This window comes from Mirounga angustirostris, unplaced genomic scaffold (assembly GCF_029215605.1).
Source record: "Mirounga angustirostris isolate CCGP_5_RB_7025 unplaced genomic scaffold, mMirAng1.0.hap1 SCAF_8, whole genome shotgun sequence".
NCBI lineage: Eukaryota > Metazoa > Chordata > Mammalia > Carnivora > Phocidae > Mirounga > Mirounga angustirostris.
Genome location: NW_026991716.1, coordinates 947,798 through 973,463, shown reverse-complemented (window position 1 = coordinate 973,463; position 25,666 = coordinate 947,798). Strand labels below are relative to the sequence as shown.

The following is a 25,666-nucleotide window of genomic DNA, read 5'->3' as shown; positions in this document are numbered from 1 at the left end:
TTTACTCTTCCCGGGAACCCCCGTGGCTAGATGGCACACCTTCTACCAAATACCCTTTTATGTTCTGTTGGACTCTCTCCGGCTTTCCATCTCCACCCCACACTTTCAAGGAGATTTCTGCAGCCTTATTTTGAAATTCTTAAAAAGACATTTCTGCCATCATAATATTAATTTTCAGCCTTCCCCCTTGTCTCACGAATGTTGTGTCTTCTCTTACCTCACTGAGGACTTAATTATAATTTTTAAAAATTCAGTTTCCCGCATGCGTTTGTTTCGCCTTAGTTCTTTTCCCAGCTCCTGTCTGTTAGTTTTGGTCTTTATCCTAGAAATATTTTCACAAGCATCCGATGAGTTGTTCGTGGTTCCTGGTTGAAGTGAAGACCTGCAGACCGGCTGTAGGGCGGTGGGGGCGGAGCGAACTCGCGGCTGGAGGGTCTGCGGACGCGGGGAGACCGTGTGGTTGCGGGGCCTTCGAGGTCGGCGTCTGTCCTTTGTCGCCCGCGCACCCGGGCTCCCGCGGGAAGCACACGGAGCCGGCGGACCTGTCCTCGGGCTCCGGGACCTGCGGGGAGGGGGGCCCGGACCCGGCGGGACTCCGCAGCTCCCTGCAGCCCCCGGCCCGCTCGCCCCGCCCCCCTGCGGTCTAGACCCGCGCGCGGTGGTCTCCCAGGCTACACCCGCTCGCCCACGTCCCGGCTGAGCCCCGCGCGTTCTTCCCGAGCCGCGCTGCGGGTACACACGGGGGCTCTCCAAGGTCAGCTGGGCTCGTTCCTGCGCCCCCGGGTCCCGGCGGGGCGGGGAAGGCGGAGGGCGGGAGAGGCATCCCGAATCGCAGCCTGCGCCCGGAGCCAAGGCTCGCGAGTGCACGCGAAGCTCCGGATCCGCCAAGAAAGTGGTTCAGTTCATTCCCACTTCTCGGATGCACCGTAAGCGGTAGAAATTCCCAACGGCTCAGAGTGGCCGTTCATTCATAACAATGCAAGGTTTGTATTGCATTTGGGGAAGGCGCGCCCGCGTGTCAGGATGGCCGAGTGGTCTAAGGCGCCAGACTCAAGCCTCGCTTCCTCGCAAAGAGGGTTCTGGTCTCCGCATGGAGGCGTGGGTTCGAATCCCACTTCTGACACACTCTTTTCCCCCCGCCTCTCATCTCAACTGCATTTCTGCCGTCTTCTCTCTGCTTTTCCTTTTGCGACCTAAACAGCGGGCCTCGGTGAGGTCTGGCTCCTGCCTTCCCGCGTTTTGGTTGCAGTCCACCGGCCCTCCTTGTCCCCTGTGCCCTCTTAGTGCATCGCACGCCGTTCCCCGAGCGCGCGTGGACCCAGGGCCTGAGACCGGGGCGCCCCACGGCAGGTCCTGCCCAGCCCATCAAAAGTCCGCCTGCCCAAAGTGAAACGCGGAAGTCAGGCAAAAAGACGGGAAAGAGGAAGGTTCCACCGAGATTTGAACTCGGATCGCTGGATTCAGAGTCCAGAGTGCTAACCATTACACCATGGAACCCCGCTTGGTGGAGGTTGTCTACACGGTCCAGCTGAGATCTCTTCCTTTTTTTTTTTTTTTTTTAAATGAGCGCTGTATAGAATACAATCGAAAATGAAGGGCCACTTTAAGCGAAAGCTCTCTTTTTCCTACTTGATTTTTTTTTTTTTTTTTTTTGGATCTACGAGGGCATTTTTTGGGGGAGGTGGGGGGGATGGAAAATCCCTGCTCTTTCCAGCCTCAAGGCGATGGAAAAGCCAAACACCGGAGTGGCAGATGGGTGGCAGGTGGTGGGAAGGAGGCGCTCACGGACCGTTTCCACCGCCCCTAATTCCCGGGTTTCTTCCCCTCGATGTCAGGGCAGCGCATGGTCCGGAGGATGTTCTTCTGGTGGTTTTGCCTTCATTTCTGACTCACGCAAAAGGCAAATTGGATTTTCATCTCACTGTTCAAAAGGGAGAAAAGAAAAATGTAACATCTCCTTTCTATAGCTTCACTTATTCAAAGCACCTGCCCACGCCTCTAGAGCAAGCTCGCAGGGTCTCGCTGCTTCCCTGCTCAGATGTCCTCACGGGCTCGGAATCTGAAGATCGGTCATCTACCCCAGAATGTCTCCAGTGCCGGACCCTCTCTCTTTCCTCTTTGACACCACAAGCCTGGTACTAATAGAAGCTTCATCGAGCGTGTTTCCTGAGGGCATAGATAAAAGGATGAGTGCCTGAATATTCGGCGGAAGAGCCCAGCCTTAGACTTTTGGGAGGGTTTCCTTTTCTTTCTCCCCATAGGCTAAATCTGACAAGGCTAAGCGGGATGACTGTTGCATCTTTTGTTTTGCTTTGTTTTTGTCCTTTCTGGGTCACAGTTCCCAGGTGGACATTCCAGTGTTCATAGGGAACCATAAATAGGGGTCCTCAGGTGTGGATGGCCAAGAGAAGACATCCTAGTGCTAGGCATACTCATTTAGGTTTCCAAAATGTTAACTTCATTAAGATAACATGATTATTTACCTAGTAACTGTAAGAACAACACATAACAAAGAGATTGTATAGAGAGCATGACTGGAAGAAATACTTAGGTATAAATGAACCTTCACTCAATCTAAATATTAAGTATTGACCATCTGTTCTCAATGTGCCTCTGGTAGTCTCCAGAGGCTGAATTGCTAAGGAATCCCTGAATCATTTTCTTTAACTCATCCATTTGCTGGATCTCCAACCAAGCAAGGCGCCAGTCACAAAATAGAATCTCAATAAACATGGTGGTGGTGGTGGTGGGGAAGCAGTGAAACTCAAAGACTTTTGGCCAGGTGACTAAAGTTCTTGTGTTTACACAGACACAAGTCTGCATTCCATGTTCACGAGTCTCCTGGCCTTAAAAGATGGTCTAATTTATCTTAGATCTATCTGAGTAATGAACCAAGTCTTTTTCCCCCAGTACGGTTGGCATCCTTTGTATTCCCATGAGCCACAACCTTATTCCTTAAAGAATAAGAAAAATGTCCACTGGTTTTAAAAGGATACCAGCATATCAAAAGCCCGTTATTTAACTATAGGCTTTCAACTCCTCTCTGAGGATAGGCAAGAAGGAAGGGGTATGAATGACTGCTTTTTCAACCTTAGCACATTTATTCCCTTGGAAAGGATAGTGGGTAAAGACCTGGAAAATGAGGCAGATGGCCAGGGGTTGGTTTATTTTTGAGGGCAGAATTCAAAAGGCTGCACCTTTTCCTTGGATTGCCCATAGGTGGTTCACAAATACTGCAGGGTGAATGCAAACAAATGAAGACCACCAAAGGGAATGACCTGGGGAGGGTGGAGAGATGCCTGGGTCCCACAATCCAGAAACAATCCGTTGTCTGGTAATCTAAACAAGAATGACTTGCAGTCACCTGGTAGCAGAGCTGAATTCAGAAAGAGCAAGTCATTGTGGCATAATCAGCAGTCTACAACCAACCTTGGCTGGAGTGTCCTGGAGAAAGGGGGCTTCAGAACACATGACCCTACATGAAACTGAAGATCTCAGGGTCTTCCTGGGGGCTCAGCTCTGTATACCCTGCTTACTTCACAAATTAGACAGCTATTCTTTCGTATATTTATTCATTGAAATTTACCCAAATTATCTATTCAGTTTTCCTGATATGGGGAAGCCAGAGAAATGTGGTTCTGTATCTGACAAAGCTTATGATGCATGAGGAAAAGCAGGCAATTAGACAAAAGTTTCCAAAAGTTATGGTAAATGCCACGTGATGGATAGAGCGATAATGGAACATGCCAACACACAGCGACAGGAATACCCAGTGAAGGGCAGACAGCAAATGAGGAAAGCCTGCGAAGGGACAGCGCTTGTGCTGAGGCCTGGGGCACTCTACTCTCCCCAGCATTTCTCCTTTGCTGTCTTTATCAGGTTGGGATTTTTAAAAATTCACTTATAAATTCACGAATCCAGTTATTTGATTTATGAAGCAAATATCCACTCATTCTAACAACTCAAGCTGAAGTGCAGAAGTGTCTCAGGTAAAATTTATAATCTCCCCCTTATCTCTCCTCGGACACTGTTACCACCGGGACTAATCTGAAGTGTGTCCTTCTATACCTTGTGCTGTTGTATTATTCGCCTACATTCTTTGTTCTGGTAACACTGTATCTAAGCTCTCATTCAGAGTCCAAGCTCACTCTCGACGGTAGAAGTTGTGTCATCTTGGGGCCATCATGCGTCTAATGCTTGTCTTCCCTACGAGGCACCAGGGCAGGGAACCTTCCTGTTGTTCCTCTCCATGTCTTCAGTGACTAATTGTAATTCTGGAGGGGGAGATCAAGGCAGGCTTCCAGGAGAAAGCGCTTCCAAGCTGAGACCTGGAGCATGAGAAGAAGCCTGGAGGGCGGAGAGAAGTGCTTGGAGCAGGAACAGGGGGAGCCCAAGAGCGCGCGCAGTCGCGGCGGTTCCGATCAACGCCGGGAAGGGTCAGAACCGGAAACCAAAGGCAGCGGGCATGCCCAGAACAGCGGATTCGGGGAGACTGACCGCTCTTCCTTCGTCCACCGTTTATTGAATAATAAGTAAGTGCTGCTGTATCTGCAGGGCCTAGGAAAGCCCCTGGCACATAGAAGAGGATGAATAAATATTTTCTAAAATAAATGAGTGTATTAAATGAAGGTCTGTTACATGTTGGATACTTCTGGGTGGTAAAAATACAGGGATGGAGGGAATCACCATCACACAGAGTAGGTGCTCATTGGCTTTTTGTTGATTGAAGACCCACCGTGTGTTGGGGGCGGTGTGAATGGGCGCTCTCCGTGGCCCCCGGGAAGACAGAGGGTGTAGAGGAGGGGCCCCTGCCTGGACTTGGAGCCTGTGGGTATCTGCCCACGCTGTGAGTGAGAAAGGGACGTGTACGCAGCCAGAGAGCCGTAAAAAACGTTCTGGCAGCGGTGGGATTCGAACCCACGCCCCCGAAGAGACTGGAGCCTTAATCCAGCGCCTTAGACCGCTCGGCCACGCTACCGCCTGAGCGCCGCGGGCCGCCTGCGCTTCTCCGACTGAAGTCGCGCGTCTCCCGCCCCCGCTCGCGTGCCCGCGCCGCTCCCAGCCCCCCCTTCGCGCGGGGACCCCGGCCCGCTCGACCCCCACTCGGCCTCCTCGCGGCTCCAGGCTGGCCCCGAACCGGGCGCCGCGCGCGGAGGCCCCCCGCCCGGCCGGTCACCAGCGCTGCAGCGAAGGTGCGGCTGCAGATGGGCTGGGACGGCGGGAAGTGAGCCCCCCGACTCCAGGAGCGAGCAAGTCCGGCCGTTCGGGGCGAGCCCGGGAGCTGCTAAGGGGCAGCAGAAGCCAAGGAGGAATCCCGCGGACCGCGGGCGGAGGCAAGAGCGCGCCCGCCGCCCCTGCGCCCCGCGCTCGCGAAGGTCCAGGCGCCTGCGGGTGGGCGGCGGCGGGGCTCCGGCTCAGCCCGGCTCGGGCGCGCGCGCGGCCGCGTCTCCGCGGGAAGGGCCGCGAGGGGCCGGGCCGGGCGCCCTGCCCCGCGCAGCGCTCGCCCCCAAGCCGTGCGCAGCTTGGCGCGGATGTTGCGGAGCCCCGGTTCGCGGAGCGCGAGACGACTAGGTCGTGGGGAGATGTTGGTAGGTGTTTCGTGCGACCGCGAGCGGCAGGTGCCTCCTTAGCGCAGTAGGCAGCGCGTCAGTCTCATAATCTGAAGGTCCTGAGTTCGAACCTCAGAGGGGGCAGAGCCTTCTTTTCGCTTTCAATCTTGACAAATCTTCGTTCTTTCTCATTTTTTACGCCAAAAAGTGTACAGTGTATCTTGTTTTAAATCTAGGAAATCGCTTGATAAGACTGACGGGCAATGCGCTGTTGTTCAACAGAACCATGTAATGTTCAGTTACAAAATAGTGATTTTCCGCTAAGCATTCAATACTCCAAAGTCTTCTGGTTCTTTCTTATACCAGTTGCAGACACAGCTAGATCTTCAAAACGCCTTTCAGATAGGCTTGACAATCATTTTTGTTACAAAAACACCAGGGTCAGGACCTTACTGGCTCAGGGGCGCTGAGAGGAGGGGCCGACAGAAGGCTGTTTGGGGGTGGGGAGGGTGCAGGATGGTGTGCAATACATTTTTATTATTACTGCTTGGGCATCTCTTACCATTCTTCTGGAATTGCTTACCACCAGATCACCAATGACATCCTATGTGAAAAAAAAAATGATCCCCTCTCAGTCTCATTGCATTGTCCCTCTTTTCCTGCGCCTAGTACTGTTTACTGGACTCTAAGTCACCAGAGAGAAACAGGAAGTGATATTTAGAGTCAAGATAAACACCATCTCAAACAAAAGTGAACATGATGGATATTTAATATCTTGCTCTTAACATCTCAGCTTATGGAGTAGGAATTTACTCAGTAAGGTATTTACTGAGAACTGAGTATAGGCAGGGCACTAATCAAAGCTGTGTCCTTCCCTCTGAATCTATTCCCTCTCAGCTTTAAATCCATCCTTGCATACTCTATGCTGTAGTGTGTGGGCTGGGCATCCACCAATTACATTTCCCAAAGCTTTGCCCTGGGGCTTGAATGCAATCAGTTGAACCACATTTTGGAATCCTGGGCCTAGGACGTGCTCTGCACCATTGTCCTCCCACCACACGGTCCCTAGGCCAAATCTGTGTGGCCTTCTACTTCACAGTGGCCTACTCTGTGTTCCTATCATGTCTTGCCCCATTCTGGCCCATTCTGTATGTGAGACCAGCATAGTCTCTCCAAGATCATCTCTGATCATGTTGTTTCTCTCTGCTTAAAGTCCCCAGTGACTTTGCATTGCCTCAAGGGTGAGGTCTCCACTCCACACACCTGGCCACAATAACTTCAGAACCTGTCGGTCTCTGCTAGGCCCCTGCCTTCCTGTCCCCCTCCCTGCCATCAACTCTGTCCCTAGCCTTCTGCCTGCCAGCACCTGGGGCCTGCCTTCAGCACTCTGAAGGTGCTGTGCTCTCTGCTTTCCTGGGAATGCTGGAGCCACATTTTTCTCCAATTTATTATACCAAGCCTTCAAATCTCAGTTTAAAACAACACTTCCTGGGAGAAGTCTCCTCACCCCCTTGAAGAGATCACCTCCCTTTACAATCCACGCTATTGGAGGTGTGTGTGTGTGTGTATGGGGGGGGGGGGTTGGGGCACTATTTATAGTGTGCATATTTTTTTTTCTTAATTTTCTACCTCAGTTCTCCCTTTATCCTGATTTAAATCTATTAACTTTTTCCATTTTATCTTATTATAGTATAGTTGTGAAGACCACCTCAAATCTGCCTTTAATGGTGGCATGAATAAATGCATAATTAGAAATGAACCACATGACAATCATTGTGTTAAAACAAGGATGTAAATTACTTTTCCCCAGTGACCTGGGGGCAGAAGTTGTCTGGAGCCGTATTCAAAAGGGCAAGGGATGGAGTTGGGAATAAGGAAAAGGAACACAAACAGAATTTAAAAAGAGAGACATTAAAAATATTAATAATGATAGAATAAAAAGAAAGATATTTGCATTCTGGACATACACTTTTTTTTCACACTAGGACACAGAGGAAACCCTACACAGCGTGGTGCCCAGGTAGCTCAGTCGGTAGAGCATCAGACTTTTAATCTGAGGGTCCAGGGTTCAAGTCCCTGTTTGGGCACATTTCTTGGTTTTTCAGCATCTAACTCTGACTACACCTTTGGAAAGTTGTCTGTTTTATGCAGAAATGGGACAGGGACAAATTACCTAGGTTGCAACACCAATAGAAAACCTTTAAGGTTAAGTATGTCTAGCCCACAAAATGGGTAAGTGAAGAAAGATAGTAGTGAGTAGGTGGGAGCTTTAGAGTAAGATGGCCCAAATCTCTGTGAAGAGAACTAAATGTGCATAGTCCCAGAGTCATAATTTTTGCCTTTGATCTCATTTAACTAAAACAAATTAGGCCAGAGTGAAGTTATTACCCCCCCTTTGTAAAGGACGTGGTTGGCCATTTCTAGAATTCCCTGAGTGAAGCACAAGAACTCTACTCAAGAGCTGGTTGGTAAATGACTGGCTGTGGAGGCTTTTTTGGACATTCAAGTTCAATAAGGGTGATAAGGATAAAAATTAAATAGAACTAAAAACTCTCATCTAACCTTGCATTGTACAATACCTTATAAAGGTATCGTAACCTTCTTTCGGAAAGTAGCATGCTATGCTCAGAACTCCGTGTTTCCGGAGTCCGCCCAGGGCCAACCACATGGACCAACACAACTTTTAAATCAGCTTGGCTTCATTTTTGGTGGTGAATGCACCAGACCATTGTTGCTTGATAGCATAGTCACTGATATTTTATTACTTCTGGTACTCCTATCACAGATGCATAGATTTGATTTCCACTGTAGAGTTTATTTTACATAGGTGAGAATATGCTAATCAACCACGAATATGGCTATAATATATTCACATTCTGGCTTGGAATATCTCTGACATTTGGTTACTGTGTGTCAGTCCTGCAAGCCTGAAAAACTCTGGGATAAATTAAAAAATAGTTTCTGTTTCTACAAAGGAGAGGGACAGATTCTGACTAGTGATGGCTCCGACCAGGATCAAGCATTCTCTAAACAACTGCCTGACTAGCCCATCCAGTTCTTTGGCCTCTCCCGAATCTTTTAGTGCATCTCTTAAACGGTGGCAGATGCAGGCTTCTGGAACCAGAGGCCGAGGGTCCAGCAGACACTAAGATGAGCCGTGTTATATGCCTTCTTGAGTCTGCATCAGAATGAACTGTTGACAGAGCTCTCCTGAAATACAAATTCTCAGGTCCAGCATTTTGCAGGAGCAGTCCAAGTATTGCCCTCTCTTTTTCCAGCACTGACTGAATCAGAGAGGTATGGCCTGCAGGGTGAATTTCAGTAGGTGTGTCTCCTGTGGGGACTATTGCAAAAATCCAGATTTGAGATGTTCTTTGCCTTGAGTAAGAGTGATAAGGAATACGGAAGAAAAAGATTTACTATGCTAATGAATTCATTGATTTAGTTGACAAGTGTTCATTGTCAGATGCTGAGTTAGGCACTGGGAATACGGGAGTGGATAAAACAGACCAGTGATGACTTTCACATAATATACAGTCTAAGCAGGTGGATGGGTAATAGACAATAAGGGTGTTAAATAAAAGGACAAGGCAACTCATATAGTAATAAGTGCTATGAAGACAATAAAACAGGTGCAGCGATGTAGAGGGAGTTCGGTGGCTGAGTATTAATTTCCTAACCCTGCCTTAACAAATTGCCACAAGCTGGAAGTCCAAAATCGGGGTATTGACAGGGCTGTGCTCCCTCCGAAGGTTCCAGGGAAGAATCCTTCCCCGCCTCTTCCAGCTTCTGGTGGGAATCCTTGCACACGTGTTTTCGTGGATCACTGACCAGTGCAGTGGGATGGAAACTAGTTAGAACCAGATTATACAGGGAGGCCAGGGCAAGCAGATAGCATGCATGTAAGAAGAGGAAGCTACAGGACTTGCTGAGAAAATTCAATATCAGGTTTTCACTTATCTGTCCACTGTTTTTTTCAGTAAATTAAGTTGAATCAATCGAGGGATGGCCTCCCAAGAAGGAATCAAAATGAGAGGAACTTGGGCAAAAGAGCTTGTTCATTGGAAAGAGACGAAGTCATTGCACGTGTAGAACTAAAGAAGAATCTCCGTATGTACGTATCTACCCATCAGGCGGAAGAAAGTTGAGACTTAGCCTCCCTGGCAGCATAACGTCAAGGAGGGGCGTTATTTCCTGACCGAGTCCGCGCAAAACGGAACTGCCCCCTCTGAGGTTCGAACTCAGGACCTTCAGATTATGAGACTGACGCGCTGCCTACTGCGCTAAGGAGGCAGGTGACGAAAGGTCCTCAGCACATGATTTTAACAGTGACAGTGGGTTTTACTTCGCTTCGACTTAGCTCTGCCCCGGCTTACTCTCCCCCTACCCTTCGGAAATGCTCTCCGGCAACAACAGCTTCCCAAACCCGGGTCAGATGGACAAAGTAGCCGTGGATGCTCCTGCCTTCGCTCCGCTTCCTCCGAGCTACGACCCCACCCCCGCCACCAGGAGGAGACTTCCCAGATGCCCGCCCAGGCCTGCACTGCGCGGGCCCCCGCGTCCGACTGCTTGCGCATCAGCAGCCCACGCGCTCGCGTGCGACCGTCTTGCACAACACGCACAGGTTCCTCCTGAGGCCTGCTGCCGTCCGCGCCAGGGGACAGCCCCAAGTCCGGGGGCCGCAGGCGTCCGGCCCGGGCACCCGCGGGACGGCACACGGTCCGGAGCGGGAGGCGTCCGGAGCGCACGTCGAGGCGTGCCAGCGCCCGGGCGGGGGTGCGGCACGGGAGGAGGGCCGCCGGGGTGTCCACCTGCCCGGAGACCGCTTCGCGTCGGAGCTCAGCGCGCAGGGTTGCCACACCCTGGACAGCCTCACCCCTCCAGCCGCCCCGGGGCTGGAGGCGCGGCGGCGCCCAGGTCAAGCGCACCTGCGCGCGTCCTCCCGCTTCGGCACCTGCCGCCCTGACCCCCGCGCGTCCCGCGAGCCGCGCTCTGTGGCTCGCGGGGGCGCGCGCTCAGGGCGGAGGCCCTCGGTGACTTCGCTGTGCCAACGAAGCGTGTCGGTAGCAACGTGCTTCTGCCTGGAGATGAACTGTTGGCTTGAGTTCACACAGTGCTAGTTTAAGGACCTGGAATGACGCGTAGCTGACGCACGATGGGACATTAGTCTGGGGTGCTGGACAAGTCGGGACCCAGGCTGTGCTCGCATCGCGCCGTGCGGCGCTGTTACGGGGCCCCGGCCCTGTTCCCTGCGCGGCGAACCTTTCAGCCCCCTGGCTTGTTCATTCCAGTGCTGGTCCATTGTTAACCTCGTGAGCAGCGTGACCACCTTGTCTAAGGCTTTAGATAGTGAAAATGAGAATGGTTGCCACAGGAACGCCAGCAAATGACACCAACGCTCAGCTGAAAATAGCATTGGGTCTAATACTAGGAAAAAAACAAAAAACAAAAAACCCCCACGCATTATCTTATTGATTGCTCTATTTCCTGATTCAGAGGTTGGGTGGACAAACAAAACGGGGCATTTCCATACCGAGTATTGGCCCCTTGCAGCGAGGAGCTGATTCCAGCAGATGACCTTGCTTTCTACACTATGGTGTCAACTTAAGTCGTGTGTAAAAACACGGCAGCAACAACAAAAAATCCCCCCTAGCTCCTGCCTACTTTTACTTGAAGCATAGCATCCAGAACCTTCTTCCTGATCAGTATGCAGCTTTAATGAGACTACCAGATACATAAAACAAATGATTGCTGGTATCGTGTTCAAATACAAACTGGACCTTGCTTGCCTATCTGCATATTCGGCAGAAAGTGCAAATGTAAATTTTGGCAAATTCCATTTAGCCTGTAAACTTTTTACCAAAGAAAATGAAAAGACATTATCTGGTGAATGTTCCATGCATCTTGTAGGCAACACTGCTAAAAAAAAAAAAAAAAAAAAAAAAGTGGTTTGTTTACTCATGATTTTGAGGCCATCATGGTTTATTGAGCTTTACGGTCACTGTTTACTTTCTTCAAAATGCACAGAAGCACTTAATGAGATTTCTGACTTTATAAAAATGGAAGGAGATAGCCTTCTTAGGCGTGCATCTCCATGACGGCTGTGTCGTTGTAGGAAAAATGTTAAAACGTTGGCCTTCTGTAAAACCTTTACTTCCGAAGTGTGGGATAAAAAGAATGTCTTCTCTAATTTGGAAACACTTTGAGGATGAGAATGGCAAAAAGGACCACAGCCAAACAGAAATTTGTATGCTCTTTCTCCAATGTTGTTTGGTGGTATGTGATGTAGATTGTGACAAAGGCTTACACACACACACACACACACACAAGACTCATTTTTTGGTGGAAGCAAGACTGCTTCAGAAAGAAAAAGAATGGTCACAGGGAAGGACGGCCAAGCATCAAGTGAAACAGGACTTCCTTAATTTCTTTCCTAAAAGTATAACTTACTTAAAATCCATGTTTTATTTCACAAGTTCAAATTCCTGCTGTGCTTTTATCAACATGAGGAGAACTGGAGAAGGAGCAGGTCTGTGGGCTGGAGAGGAGATCAAGGCATCTGTGAACATGTTCATGCTTTTTGATATTCAGTGGAGATGTCGGTCACATCACTGGCTGTGCTCACTGGGAAATGGGGTTGGAGGGTACTTACAATCACATGATCGGTGAGCTCGGGCAGGCAGAGGGTGCACATACAGAATATATGAGGACTCAGGTCAGAGCCCTGGAGAACTCCAAATTTAGACGTTGGGAAGAGGAGGAGATAAAGAAGGGACTACATTGAAGTAGAAAGAAAACTGAGAGGGTGTGGTGTTCCAGAAGCCAAGTGGTGAATGTGCTTCCATAAAGAGGAAATATCAACTGGGCCAAATGCTCCTGAGAAGTAGAGCAAACTGAAGACTGAGAATTGACCACCGATTTCTCAAGATGGAGTCTGCTAGGACTTGACCAGTTTTCCATGGAGGGGAGGCTGAAGTTTGGTTTAGAGTGGGTTAAAGAGAGGAGCACAGTTAGGGGGATTCTCTTCCTCTGTAGACACTCAGGTTTTGGAGAAAGTGGTGGTGTGTTTGATTTGACCAGGGGTTGGGAGTGGGACAAAGGACATGAAGGCTATCCAAGTTAGTAATGCTGGTGATTACCCATGAAATCTAGGTTGCATAAGGAAGGAGGTAAAAAGGTGAGGAGGAAAGAGATGCATTAAAAAATTTGCCAGGAGGCAAGAGAAATTGAGCTAAAAAGATGGGAAGTGGTCAGTATAAGATGTGCTTGAAATGCGCATCTTGGGTGGGTACTGGAAATTTAAATTAAGTGTAAGGTCAAAGGTTGTGTGTTTTTCAAATTGCAGGTTGTGATGCCTTTGTGCGTCATGAAATCAATGGATAGGAACTAGAATTTCAATTTAGATGAAAGAGAATTGAGTGCAAAATGTCAGCATGCATTACAAGTAAATAAGGGTTGTGATGTGAATGGTATTTCTAATTATGGATCCCACTAGAAAAAGTTTGAGAAACATCAGGGTAGGAAGGGAAAGGAAATAATCTTTTTCTTTTGGAAATAATCTTTAGAAATGAAAAGCCTAGGGGGAGGTGGGGTGGGATGGGCAGCAAGGGCTGAGAGAACCCACATCCCACTTGCACACCTGGACCCCATTTGCTCAACAAGGTTTGGAAGGCTCTGTGGTGTCCCCTCTGCAGGCGAGGGAAAGGAAGACAGTGTGGTAGGATTTTTTTCTCACAAGTTTCATATATACCTAGAGAAGGTGAGAAGTCAAGCTCCTGACAGAGTAATGTGGGCAAATTTACTGAAACTGATTTTTAAGCAAGAAGAAACCACAGTTCTCAGATTAAGGGAAGTGTTAAGATTTCTTTCCTTTTGACCAGAAGACTAGCCTAGATTTTATCCTGAAGTATTTTCCTGTTAGCATCTTCTTATCCTTTTTTTTTCCTCCTTTTTCTTCTGAATCTCCTACCCTGTCCTCACCTGCTGAGACCCTCAATTCTGAGCCAATTCTCAAGTGTGTTTAGGAGGTGATTCCCAGCAACATGTCCTCATCAGCTCTGTTGGCTTCTTTTTATTCACCTCTGGACCCCATCTTGCTGACCCTGGGGTCTCCACCTGCCCGCGTGCAATGGCCTTTCTTCGTCTGCACGGACTCAGGCCTGTTGTTTTCACTGTTTTCTCCCTGGTTTTCAAATCTCGCTTCTTCACAAGAAAAGCATCCCCTCAGAGAAGACCGGCTCCTCTCCTGAATGGCATCATCCCCTTCCTGCTCTCCTCAGCCCCCCGCTCTGTCTTACTTGCCACATTCTACCAGTGACAGAGTCCCGGGAGGTCTCCCTCTTCTGTACTCCCTGGGTCTGTCTTCTTTCTCCTGCTGCCAGGTCTGTGTCTTTCTTGCTCCTCCTCCCCGGCGTCTTTCCTCCAGGCCGCCAACAGCCTCCAGTCTGGCTTCTTGGCTTCTATTCTTGCGTGTCCTGTGCCATTTCCCACGGGAGGTGCCCTGCAATACACTGGAGGAGCAGGTGAAGAGGGGCTGAGGTCGGGCCTGAGCCCTGAGAGCCGAGCCGCGAGTCCTTGAAGACAGGTGGCCTTTTCCCTTTCTGGTACTTCATCAGGCCTGAGGGCTGCCCTTCTGGAATTCATCCGCCAGAGTGGGTCATTATTACATGATTTGCACAGAGGCACGCCGTGTGCTGGCCGTGGGCGCCCTTGCACAGTCCTGGCACGACAAGCTTGCCGCAGTACCAGCCACGCTGACCCCCTGGTTCAGAGGGACCCGTCTCTGGCTCCCCGGGGGCTCTGAGGTCGAGTTCAAAGTCTTGAGCATTGTCAGGATACAGCTCTCAATGTGTTGTTCTTCCGATGTACTACAATGTAACACACAGTTCCAAAGCAGAGTGGCTTGCGGTGGGCAGAGTAATGCCCCCCACAGACACCCACTAATTCCTGGAACCTGTGAATGGTACATGGTAGAAGGGGCTTTGCCGACGGGATTAAGGTTAAGGACCGTGAGACGGGGAGGTGATCCTAATCACAAGTGGCAGGGGAAGCACAGAGTAGGTCAGAGAGGTGCGACTTAGGAAGGCCCACCACTGATGGGCCCCCAGCAGCCTGTTCGAGCTGGGACTGGCCATCAGCTTACAGCCAGCAGAAAACTAAGACCTGGGTTTTGAAAGCTTCCCAGAAAGGAATGCCGCCTGCCGACGCCTTGATTTCAGCGTGGTAAGACCACACCAGACTTCAGACCTACAGAACTCGAAGCTAATCAGTTTGTGTCACTTAAAACCAGTAAGTTTGTGGTAATGAGGCTATGATTGTTTAAAAGCCATTTTAGTGTCTTTCTTAATTCTGTGGGCTCACGTGGGCAATTCTGTTTCCCGGGGTGACAGCAAGAACTCCAGGCCTTCAGGGCTTGACAGGGCTGGGACGCCTCAGGTAACGGCTGATGCTTGTGATCTCCCCGAGCTGCTGCCCGGGGTGCGCTGGCCTCTCCACGGGGCTTGGTTTTCTCACAGTTTGGTCACGGTTCTCAGACGGAGCTGCCCAAGATCGAGCATTCCAAGAAACTGAGTTAGAAGCTGCGAAGGTTCTTATGACTCAGGCCTGGAACTGTTGCCCGGTGCACTGGGAGACCCTGGGCCCTGGCGCCTCAACCCAGCCTGTCCCAAAGAAGTCGCCAAGACTCTCGGTCTCCTCAGAAAGAATTCAAGGACAGACACAGCCCAGCGGACGGCGGGTTCAAGCAGGAACGTTTATTAAAGCAAAGTACCGTCTGGAGACGTGAGAGCCGGCAGCTCAAGGGAGACGCACTGGGGTTGGGCTTCTATCTTTCATTGACAGGTGTTCACGAGGGGGTGGGATATTCATCACTGGAGACAGATTTCTTGGAAACAAGGTTACGTGCTTTTTTTCTAGTTACTGCTCCCCCCCCCGCCCCATTCGGTTAGGGGTTTCTTGTCTGGCACGCTTAGGGAGGAGATGTTAGTATGTTAATGTAGCACAGTGACGGGATAACGTGAACTGTGGCCCACCTGTCAGCCATCTTGGGCCTGTCTGGGCTAATCCAGTTTCTCGTGGCTTTGCTGTGGATGCTGCCAGGACAGGCCTCTGACCTTCCCCACAGCCGGCCACGGCCGCCTCCTTGCCGGCCTCCGGGCATCCCGTTAGAGCCTCACTAACTGCCCACCCTGACAGAACTGTCACAGGGTCCCTTCAATGACATTCCATTAAGGTCAGCCCAGATCCACTGGGACTGGGCCACGGGGCGATCACTGACAGACATGCGACATTCGGGTCAGTCTTCGGAGACCGGCTGTTACACGGGTAAGTCTTCTTTCTCTCAGCCTGTGCACCGTTGACTCTCTGCTCGGCTCTAGTTAAACTAATAACTAGTGGTTTTCAAGGTTGGTTTCCCTGGCAACTGTCTCCTTCCTCAGGGGACCTAGAGCTTTCCAAAAGTCGCCTCATTAACATAACAAAAGGCACCTCCACCGTTCTCCTCACTTAGGAAATTCCAAGGGCTGTTGAAGCTCTGCCAGCTACAGCGCAAAGACTTAATATGTATTTATTATTGTTAAAAATAAAACCACAGGTCCCAAATGACATCACTTAGGCTGAGTCACCAAACCCGACTGTAGTTTCAACCTCTCCCACGAATGAAAGTCTTAATGGGTCAGTGGGGAGTTTTCTGATCTGCACCAAACAGATGATCTGTCACGTGGGCCTTCTCCCTCGCACGAAGGAAGGCGAGGTGTTCCACCTGTTACCACCCTCCCGCCCCTTCTCCTATGGGAAGGCTAACTTCTTCTGTGGGGAGATGGGCGGGTGTCCATCAGGCAGGTTGCCTCACCAGTGCTGATCAGGTGATTCCCAATTGATTGGTTTAAGATTCCATTTCTGGGAGAGCCAAGACCGTCCTTAAGTTTTGGTTTGGTGACTTGGGGCTTAGGGTAAGTGACTCCATTTTGGGCCTGTTGTCTTTGTTTTTTTAAACACTATCCTGGGTGCCTGGGCGGCTCAGTTGGTTAAGCGACTGCCTTCGGCTCAGGTCATGATCCTGGAGTCCCTGGATCGAGTCCCGCATCGGGCTCCCTGCTCGGCAGGGAGTCTGCTTCTCCCTCTGACCCTCCTCCCTCTCATGCTCTTTGTCTCTCATTCTCTCTGTCTCAAATAAATAAATAAAATTCAAAACAAAACAAAACACTATCCTACGCTTGACCTTTAGGTTTTGCCCGCAGGGAAGGGTGATGTAGTCAGCTGGGGCTGGAAGAAACTCCTCTTACTAGCCTGTTATCCTGGGGATTTCTCCACTCTGCCCTGGGCCTTTCCCAAAGCAGGAAGACTGTGTCCCATTTTGCAAACGGTGCTGCGTAACCATCGCATTGTGTGACAACTACACAATCCGAGACATATTTGCAACACGTCTGAACTTCAAGTTTTTTCAGGGACTTCTCACACAAAAACCTGTGCTCGAATGTTCTTTTTGGATTGGACAAAAGACCTACAGAGATATTTCACCAAAGAAGATACACACATGGTAAATAGGCAGATGAGGAAGGTCTCAACACCATTAGCCACCAGGGAAAGGCAAATTACCAGCACAAGATGTCGTTATATACCTATCAGAACAGCTAAAATAGATCCTGACACCCCAGATACTTAGGAGGCTGTGTACATGGCTGGGGGGAGTATTACCCCGTGTGGCTACTCTGGAAAGCTGTTTGGCAGTTTCTTTAAAAACTAAACGTGAAAGGACCATGCCACCCAGCAGTTGCACTCCTGCCTATTTATTCCAGAGAAATGAAGGCTGGTATTTATACAAAAACTTGTACACAATGGTCTGCAACAGTTTTATTCACCGTAGTAAAAATCTGGAAACAACCCAGATGTCTTTCAGTGCGAGGATGTTCAAAGTGTGGTAAATTCACACCACAGAATACCACTCGGCAATAAAAAGGAACAAGCTACTGATGACCCCAACAACCTGGATGAATCTCCAGACGATTGGGGTGAGTGTAAAAGCCAAGGGCAACATCTCAACAGGTTACATGCTGAGCGAGTCCGTTTACGTCCCATTCTTGCAATTGCCAAGCAGATCAGCGGTTGCCGCCTGTGGGGAGAGCAGGAAGGTGGACGTGGCTAGGAAAGGTCAGATCAGGGATCCCAGCGGTGACGGAAATGTTTTGTGTCTTGACTTGATCAACAGCAGGATGCTGCACTGAAGTTTTGCAGGATGTTACCACTGGGGGCACCTCGGTAAAGGTGCCTAGTTGGGACCTCTGTGTATTACTTGTAACTGCACGTCTAACAACTGAAAATTAATTCAGAGAAGGTGGAGGTCGGGGGCTGAAAAGGGGCCATTTCTAAGGACGCTCAGCATGCAGAGCGCGGAGAGGAGTGGGGGGAGCGGGGCCCCAAGGACCGGAGGGACTGTCCAGGAAGCGAGCCTTGCCAGAGTTGGAAGCCTGCACACAGTTAACGTTAGGGCCACAACGGACCAAGGCTCTGAGGCTGGAGGGTCATAGTGCCGGGACTGGAAGGCCGACCTCCGCGGAGGGGGCGCGGAAGCGGCGACAATGCTGCCCCTGCAGCGCGCTCGGCGGCGGGTGGGGGCAGAGCCTGGGCGAGTCCGCAGGGCTCGTGTCCGTCTCCGCTGCAGGGAGACGGAGGCACCGCGGAGTCTGAAGAGAGGCCGACGCGGGAGGGAGCTCGCAGGGCAGAAGGGAGCGGGCCGCGACCCGAGGGAACGGGGCGCCCGGGAGGAGAAGGCGGAGCCCGCGAGTGAGGGGGGCGGGGCAGGGCGGCCCCGGCGGAGTCCGCTCCCTCCCGCCGCAGCCCTGCCGCCCGCTCCCGTCCCGGCACCTGCCCTGCTGCCCCCTTGGCTGCCCGGTCGCTCTCCGGAGCCTGGGCTCTGCGCGGAGCCTGCGGGTGGGGTGTGGGGTGTGGGGTGTGGGGGGCGGGGGGCGGGGCAGGGCGGCCCCGGCGGAGTCCGCTCCCTCCCGTCGCAGCCCTGCCGCCCGCTCCGGTCCCGGCACCTGCCCTGCTGCCCCCTTCGCCGCCCGGTCGCTCTCCGGAGCCTGGGCTCTGCGCGGAGCCTGCGGGTGGGGTGTGGGGTGTGGGGTGTGGGGTGTGGGGTGTGGGGTGCGGGGTGTGGGGGGCGGGGCAGGGCGGCCCCGGCGGAGTCCGCTCCCTCCCGCCGCAGCCCTGCCGCCCGCTCCGGTCCCGGCACCTGCCCTGCTGCCCCCTTCGCTGCCCGGTCGCTCTCCGGAGCCTGGGCTCTGCGCGGAGCCTGCGGGTGGGGTGTGGGGTGTGGGGGGCGGGGGGCGGGGGGCGGGGCAGGGCGGCCCCGGCGGAGTCCGCTCCCTCCCGCCGCAGCCCTGCCGCCCGCTCCGGTCCCGGCACCTGCCCTGCTGCCCCCTTCGCTGCCCGGTCGCTCTCCGGAGCCTGGGCTCTGCGCGGAGTCTGCGGGTGGGGGGCGGGGGGCGGGGGGCGGGGCAGGGCGGCCCCGGCGAGTCCGCTCCCTCCCGCCCCGGCACCTGCCCTGCTGCCCCCTTCGCCACCCGGTCGCTCTTCGGAGCCTGGGCTCTGCGCGGAGTCTGCGGGTGGGGGGCGGGGGGCGGGGCAGGGCGGCCCCGGCGGAGTCCGCTCCCTCCCGCCGCAGCCCTGCCGCCCGCTCCGGTCCCGGCACCTGCCCTGCTGCCCCCTTCGCCGCCCGGTCGCTCTCCGGAGCCTGGGCTCTGCGCGGAGCCTGCGGGTGGGGTGTGGGGTGTGGGGTGTGGGGTGTGGGGTGTGGGGTGTGGGGGGCGGGGGGCGGGGCAGGGCGGCCCCGGCGGAGTCCGCTCCCTCCCGCCGCAGCCCTGCCGCCCGCTCCGGTCCCGGCACCTGCCCTGCTGCCCCCTTCGCTGCCCGGTCGCTCTCCGGAGCCTGGGCTCTGCGCGGAGTCTGCGGGTGGGGGGCGGGGGGCGGGGCAGGGCGGCCCCGGCGGAGTCCGCTCCCTCCCGCCGCAGCCCTGCCGCCCGCTCCGGTCCCGGCACCTGCCCTGCTGCCCCCTTCGCTGCCCGGTCGCTCTCCGGAGCCTGGGCTCTGCGCGGAGTCTGCGGGTGGGGGGCGGGGGGCGGGGGGCGGGGCAGGGCGGCCCCGGCGAGTCCGCTCCCTCCCGCCCCGGCACCTGCCCTGCTGCCCCCTTCGCCACCCGGTCGCTCTTCGGAGCCTGGGCTCTGCGCGGAGTCTGCGGGTGGGGGGCGGGGGGCGGGGGGCGGGGCAGGGCGGCCCCGGCGGAGTCCGCTCCCTCCCGCCGCAGCCCTGCCGCCCGCTCCGGTCCCGGCACCTGCCCTGCTGCCCCCTTCGCTCTTCAGAGCTGCGTGGGTTTGCCGGCGGAGCGTGGGGCGCAGAAGACCCCACGTTAACCCTTCCTCAAGTCCCCGGAGGCCCGTCCGGGCGGGGACGGGCCTGGAGAACCGGACGAGGCGGGGCCCCCGTGCGGGAGGAGCTCCACGCGCGAGACGGCGGGGCCGCGGCGCCGGCGGAGCCCGGGCGGGAGCAGCGCTCAGCACGGCCTTCCTGGGTTTGCGTCTCTGGGAAAAGGGCCGCGCTGCCTTCCCGGCTCTGTCTGACGCAGGCAGGGCCCGTGTTTCCAGGACCACGGGATCTAAAAGGGCGCCCCCTGCCGCCGAGGCCCGGGGTCGAACCCGGGCCTCCAGAGCTTCGGTCTGACGCCCTCCCAACCAAGCCATCTCGGCCCCGCCCCCGCCGCGCTCAACGAGCTCGGAGGACTTCGTCGCCAAGTCTTCCTACCCAGCGCACGTTGTTTACGTAATAAACACCGCGACGGGCCCTCGGAGGGAACCGGAGATAATCCGAAAACGGTTTTCCTCTTCGAACGGCTCACCGGTCGCTGAGAAACACAGGAAGACCGGCGCAGATGGCCGTCGTGAGACCCGCCCTGAGGACCCTGTCACACCCGCCGATTCTCGGCGGGCCCAGGTGCCCCGCCGGTCGCTGCGGCCGCGGTCCCAGGCGGCGGTCGGTCTGCAGCCCGGAGCGGCTGTGCGCGGAGCCTGTAGGCCTGTTCAGAGCGGCTCCCCAGCACCGTCCCTGGTGGTCTAGTGGCTAGGATTCGGCGCTCTCACCGCCGCGGCCCGGGTTCGATTCCCGGTCAGGGAATGTGCGTTTTTGCTCCGCGGGCCCCGGGAATCCTGTAAAGACGCGGCGTTAAATCGTGTAGGACTTAACTCTTAATTTTCACACGGGGCGTCTTGTGCTTAGAAAGTCTCCAACAGGGTTCATACTCCAAGTGCAAAATGGCAGGCAACGGAATTGCTCCGAAAGTGTAATTACAGAGCACTTGCCCCGGCTCGAGCGCGAGGCCGCAGGACTGAGTCGGTTGGGTGGCCCCGTGAGCGGGGAATTTCGGAGAGAAGCGGTCACCCGCAGGCTTGTTCGCGAGGAGCAGAGCGCCGGGAGGACGGGTAGGAGGAGAGGCGGGCCGGGGAGTCAGCTGGCGGGCGCGGCGGCAGGTGCCCGCGGGGTCGCCCGGAAGCGCCCAGGCCCCCGCCCCGCCGGGCCGCCGCCCTGCCCCGCACGCTGGCGGCGGCAGCAGCCCGAGGCGGGTCCGGGGACGGGGAGCTGCTGTGCGACACCGGACGCTGGCACGCGCGGCCTCAGCATCCCTGAACGCGCACCCGCGAGAGCGCCGTGCTGCCGCCGGGACTCTGTCGGGGTTCCGGGTCTCTCTGGGCTGCCAGGCCCCCGTCTGAGCGCCGTGGCGCGAATCTTCGCTCTTTGGTTTGTTTAAATAGCAGCCACATTGGATTGCTTATTTCCTTCTCATTTCTCATAAAAGTTCCAAGCACGTTTGACCTCTCTGCAAGCTGCCAAAGATCCTGGGGCCTCTGATCTCACCTCACCAACAGATGGGGACATGATCTTTACATGATCATGTTAAATGAAGCAGTAGTCTTTTTCTGGTTAATTGCACATTCCCTGTCTCCCCCTCCCCTCCCCCACATATAAATTCATGATTTCCTAAACCTCTGTGCGCTGGGACACTCCTTTGTCATCTTGCCAATACTCTCCTTCAGTTAATAAACTTTGACACGTGTAAGATTCAGTTGTCTAGGAAATTTGCCTACGATGGACCTGGGTGCTAGGCTTGGCACTGAGTATATGTACAAACCCCAAATCCACAGGTTGCAGTCTGGCGGGTGAACAAAACGACATCTACTGTGCTAAGATAGAGATTAGGGAAGTGTTTTTTTTCTCCGTGGAGAAAGAGTAACAGCCTATAACGGAAGGAGAAAAATCAAATAGCTTTCAAAGAAGAGTTCCTTGTCTCTAATTAGCTTTATGTGGAGAAGTTAAAAAAAAAAACAAAAACAAAACAACATTAAGCACATTCAGGGGTCCCACCCAGACTGCTCCCCTACAAAGAGATGTAAAAGGAAATGAAGCAAAGGGTTGTTCCTACATACAGAGAAGACAAAATATGACAACACGAAAAGATGATGGTGCTCAGGAAGCAGTTGCTATCAGGCCTGGAGGGCTGATTTCTCGTGAAAGGTTAGGCAGAAAGACACAGAGCAGCTTCAGTATATACTGCAAGTTGACAGACTGTACTGTCCGAAGCTGGCACTTGGTCAGTCCTGCTGAATGAGTGAGTGGACTGCTGATACAGTTCCTTTCTCTCAACTTGCTTCCTCATCATACGTTTCCCCCTCTGAGTTCATCATGCAGGAATGCAAACATGAGAGAGAAAACTTCCTGGACTGATGTCTTGACGGACCACAATGAAGTTTAGGAAGCACGGACTCAACACCTAGCAGGAGGGTACTCTTGCTCAGTGTCTCTGAGGGTTAAAATGGTCACCAAGTGGTTGGTCTGTACCAAGCTCTGGCCATCTTGCTCTCAAAGATCCAGAACCCGTGGGAATACACAGTCCTGACAGTGGAGAGGAGTCTGCTGCTGTGGTGAGGGATTGAGGAGAACGAGGCCGAGAGCCCAGGTGAGGACAGCAGACGCCGCAGGTAAGAAAGGAGGCTCCCAGCTTGGAATACAGGGAGGAACAGGGGACAGTGAGGCTTTGGAGAGGAGGAAGAGAAGGGGGTGACTGTGTTGCTTTTGCTCTCTTGATAAAAGATTATCCCCAGGAAAGAACGTTTGGTAATTGCTAAAGTATTGCAACTAAGGATGAGATACCAGTGAATCAATTTGTGACCTTTTAAATTATTTATTTTTTGTAGCCACACTAACACTTTATTGATTATTCATCCATCTGTCCTCCTCCTCCCACCTGCTTCCCAAGGAAATCCTGTCTCATTCCACACAGTCACTGGCTGTTTCATGAACCACCTTCTCTCCATTGAAAGGAGGGAGGAAGATGGACAAACATGAACCAGCCCCACAGATGGCACCTCCTCAGGGAGGGGTGGGTGGGGCTCTCTTTGGGCAACTTGTGACTCTGAGTTGTGATCCTGGGGTTGTTTAAAAAATGGAATGGAAAGCGATAACGCCATGACCAGGATGTGAATGTACCCAACGCCACTGAACTCAACACTTGTAAATGGTTAAAATGCTAAATTGTAGGTGATGTCTATTTTTAACCACAACTTAACACCACAAACGCCCTGTCCTGGGCTGGGAGTAAGGGCGTTCCTGGCTCTGGTGGGAGAGGGTCCTGTCATCCACAGGGTGAAAAGCCAGGCTTCAGCCATCTGGAAAAGCCTTCCCCTGCAGGTGGACGAACATTGTCAGCGACGGAGGTGCAGGTGCTCTCCTACGTGGTGAGGCTGCTGAGAACTCTGCAAGCGAGGTATCAGGCCAACATTTCCAAGAGGCTTCCCTGGCTCCCTAAGCCAAGCTGCCTGGTCATATCTGAGTCTATGCGGGTCTCCCAAAGATGGCATTCCGGTCAAAGCCCTGGTGACATAACCGATGCTGCCCTGGGGCTCCTGGGCCTGGGGGGGGAGGGGTCTGAAGTGGGCGGCGCTCCTGGGCCCCTTCATGCTTATGTGGGAGGCGCTCCAGTTTGAACCTCATAAGGAGCAAATCTGGGACGTTTCATAGGAGGCGGCGGCCTGCGAAGACCGAGCAGAGAGGGCTCTGCAGGTGCTGGCCGTGAAGAACGGAGACGTGGCAGAAGCGGCGCGTGCCAGCGGGGAGGGCCGGGCCGGGCGGGGAGGGCGCGGCCCCGAGGACACCCCGGCTCTGGCGTCCGGAACCGCGAGCGCGCGGTCTGGGCTCGCGGTAATTCGTTACGGCGCAGGGCAATCCAGGGCAGTTCAGGTGGGGATTTGTAAGGAAGGCCAGTCTTCGCTGTAACGTCCGCTAAATACATGCCTTGAATTACTGAGGGTGAAGGGTCGATCGCAGAAACGGCAGCTGCTAACTTTACTGCCACCTTATTTCTGACATAAAACGCGTACCGCGCGTTCTCACGGCTCAACATCCCCGACCGGGTGCCAGCGTCGGGTCGCGGCAGCCCCGCGCCTGCGCAGAGGAGACGCGGCGCCCACAGCCGACGTCCTGCGCTGTGACGACATAAGGATGCGACGCAGCCGTCCGGCCGCTCGGTTGGGCGGGGCTCCCGGCGCCGCGCGCAGTGAGGGAAGCCGCCTGCGTGCGCGAGGGCGGAGGCTGTGGCGCGGAGGTGTTCGTGTCTCTAGGGGGCGTGAGGGAGGACCTGGGCCGGAAGTGGTAGCGTGGCCGAGCGGTCTAAGGCGCTGGATTAAGGCTCCAGTCTCTTCGGGGGCGTGGGTTCGAATCCCACCGCTGCCAAGGTTTTTTCCTTCTTCGCGCCCCGTGTGGCCGCGTCCTCCAGTCAGACCCCCTGTTCTGCTGGGACCGCTGTTTGCGCAGGGTCGGGAGGGGGCCGCCCCGGAACGTTCGCCCACACGGTCTGCTCGTCCACGAGGACAGGCCGCTGCAGGCCCCCGGCCGACAAGTGCTTTTGCGCACGCAGCCCTGGACGTCACATCGCCGCAGTCCCCTCGGAACTCGGGACCGAGCCTCCCGCGCCTGCGAAGTTGCTGATCTTCCTGCAGCCTCTGCCACGGCCTGACCGCTGTTTGGGACCCTGTCATGCAGATCCGAGGAGACACACCGCGGAAAGCGCGGGTGCTGGTCCCACGACTGCGGACCCCCGGGACCGCCAGGTGCCCCCCAGCTCCGGGTGCCCCCAGCGCGGGTGCCCCCCCCAGCTCCGGGTGCCCCCTAGCGCCGGGTGCCCCCCAGCTCTGGGTGCCCCCAGCGTCGGGTGTCCCCCCCAGCTTCGGGTGCCCCCTAGCGCCGGGTGCCCCCCAGCTGCTGGTGTCGTCCAGCCTCGAGTCCCCCCAGCCTCGGGTGCCATCTAGCGCCGGGTGCCCTCTAGCGCTGGGTGCCCGCCCCCCAGCTCCGGGTGCCCCCAGCGTCGGGTGCCCCCCCCAGCTCCGGGTGCCCCCTAGCGCGGGTGCCCCCCAGCTCCGGGTGCCCCCAGCATCGGGTGTCCCCCAGCTCCGGGTGCCCCCCAGCGTCGGGTGTCCCCCCCAGCTCCGGGTGCCCCCTAGCGCGGGTGCCCCCAGCGTCGGGTGTCCCCCCCAGCTCCGGGTGCCCCCAGCGTCGGGTGTCCCCCCCAGCTTCGGGTGCCCCCTAGCGCCGGGTGCCCCCCAGCTGCTGGTGTCGTCCAGCCTCGAGTCCCCCCAGCCTCGGGTGCCATCTAGCGCCGGGTGCCCTCTAGCGCTGGGTGCCCGCCCCCCAGCTCCGGGTGCCCCCAGCGTCGGGTGCCCCCCCCAGCTCCGGGTGCCCCCTAGCGCGGGTGCCCCCCAGCTCCGGATGCCCCCAGCATCGGGTGTCCCCCAGCTCCGGGTGCCCCCCAGCGTCGGGTGTCCCCCCCAGCTCCGGGTGCCCCCTAGCGCCGGGTGCCCCCCAGCTCTGGGTGCCCCCAGCGTCGGGTGTCCCCCCCCCCAGCGTCTGGTGCCCCCTAGCGCCGGGTGCCCCCCAGCTGCGGGTGTCGTCCAGCCTCGAGTCCCCCTAGCCTCGGGTGCCATCTAGCGCCGGGTGCCCTCTAGCGCTGGGTGCCCGCCCCCCAGCTCCGGGTGCCCCCAGCGTCGGGTGCCCCCCAGCGTCTGGTGCCCTCTAGCGCCGGA

General features: G+C 54.9%; 7 non-coding genes across 7 annotated transcripts; 4 read left to right on the top strand and 3 right to left on the bottom strand.

Moving 5' to 3' along the window:
- The first annotated feature begins 1,017 nt into the window (after positions 1–1,017).
- On the top strand, positions 1,018–1,123 carry TRNAL-CAA (transfer RNA leucine (anticodon CAA)). Its single transcript has 2 exons — positions 1,018–1,055; positions 1,078–1,123. It is a non-coding gene; the product is annotated as a tRNA-Leu (tRNA).
- Positions 1,124–1,425: 302 nt separating this feature from the next.
- TRNAQ-CUG (transfer RNA glutamine (anticodon CUG)) lies at positions 1,426–1,497 on the bottom strand. The gene has a single exon. It is a non-coding gene; the product is annotated as a tRNA-Gln (tRNA).
- Positions 1,498–4,896: 3,399 nt separating this feature from the next.
- Positions 4,897–4,978, bottom strand: TRNAL-AAG (transfer RNA leucine (anticodon AAG)). The gene has a single exon. It is a non-coding gene; the product is annotated as a tRNA-Leu (tRNA).
- Positions 4,979–5,620: 642 nt separating this feature from the next.
- TRNAM-CAU (transfer RNA methionine (anticodon CAU)) lies at positions 5,621–5,693 on the top strand. Its single transcript has one exon. It is a non-coding gene; the product is annotated as a tRNA-Met (tRNA).
- Positions 5,694–7,563: 1,870 nt separating this feature from the next.
- TRNAK-UUU (transfer RNA lysine (anticodon UUU)) lies at positions 7,564–7,636 on the top strand. Its single transcript has one exon. It is a non-coding gene; the product is annotated as a tRNA-Lys (tRNA).
- A 2,133-nt stretch (positions 7,637–9,769) lies between these two features.
- On the bottom strand, positions 9,770–9,842 carry TRNAM-CAU (transfer RNA methionine (anticodon CAU)). Its single transcript has one exon. It is a non-coding gene; the product is annotated as a tRNA-Met (tRNA).
- Positions 9,843–24,238: 14,396 nt separating this feature from the next.
- Positions 24,239–24,320, top strand: TRNAL-AAG (transfer RNA leucine (anticodon AAG)). The gene has a single exon. It is a non-coding gene; the product is annotated as a tRNA-Leu (tRNA).
- Positions 24,321–25,666: the final 1,346 nt, after the last annotated feature.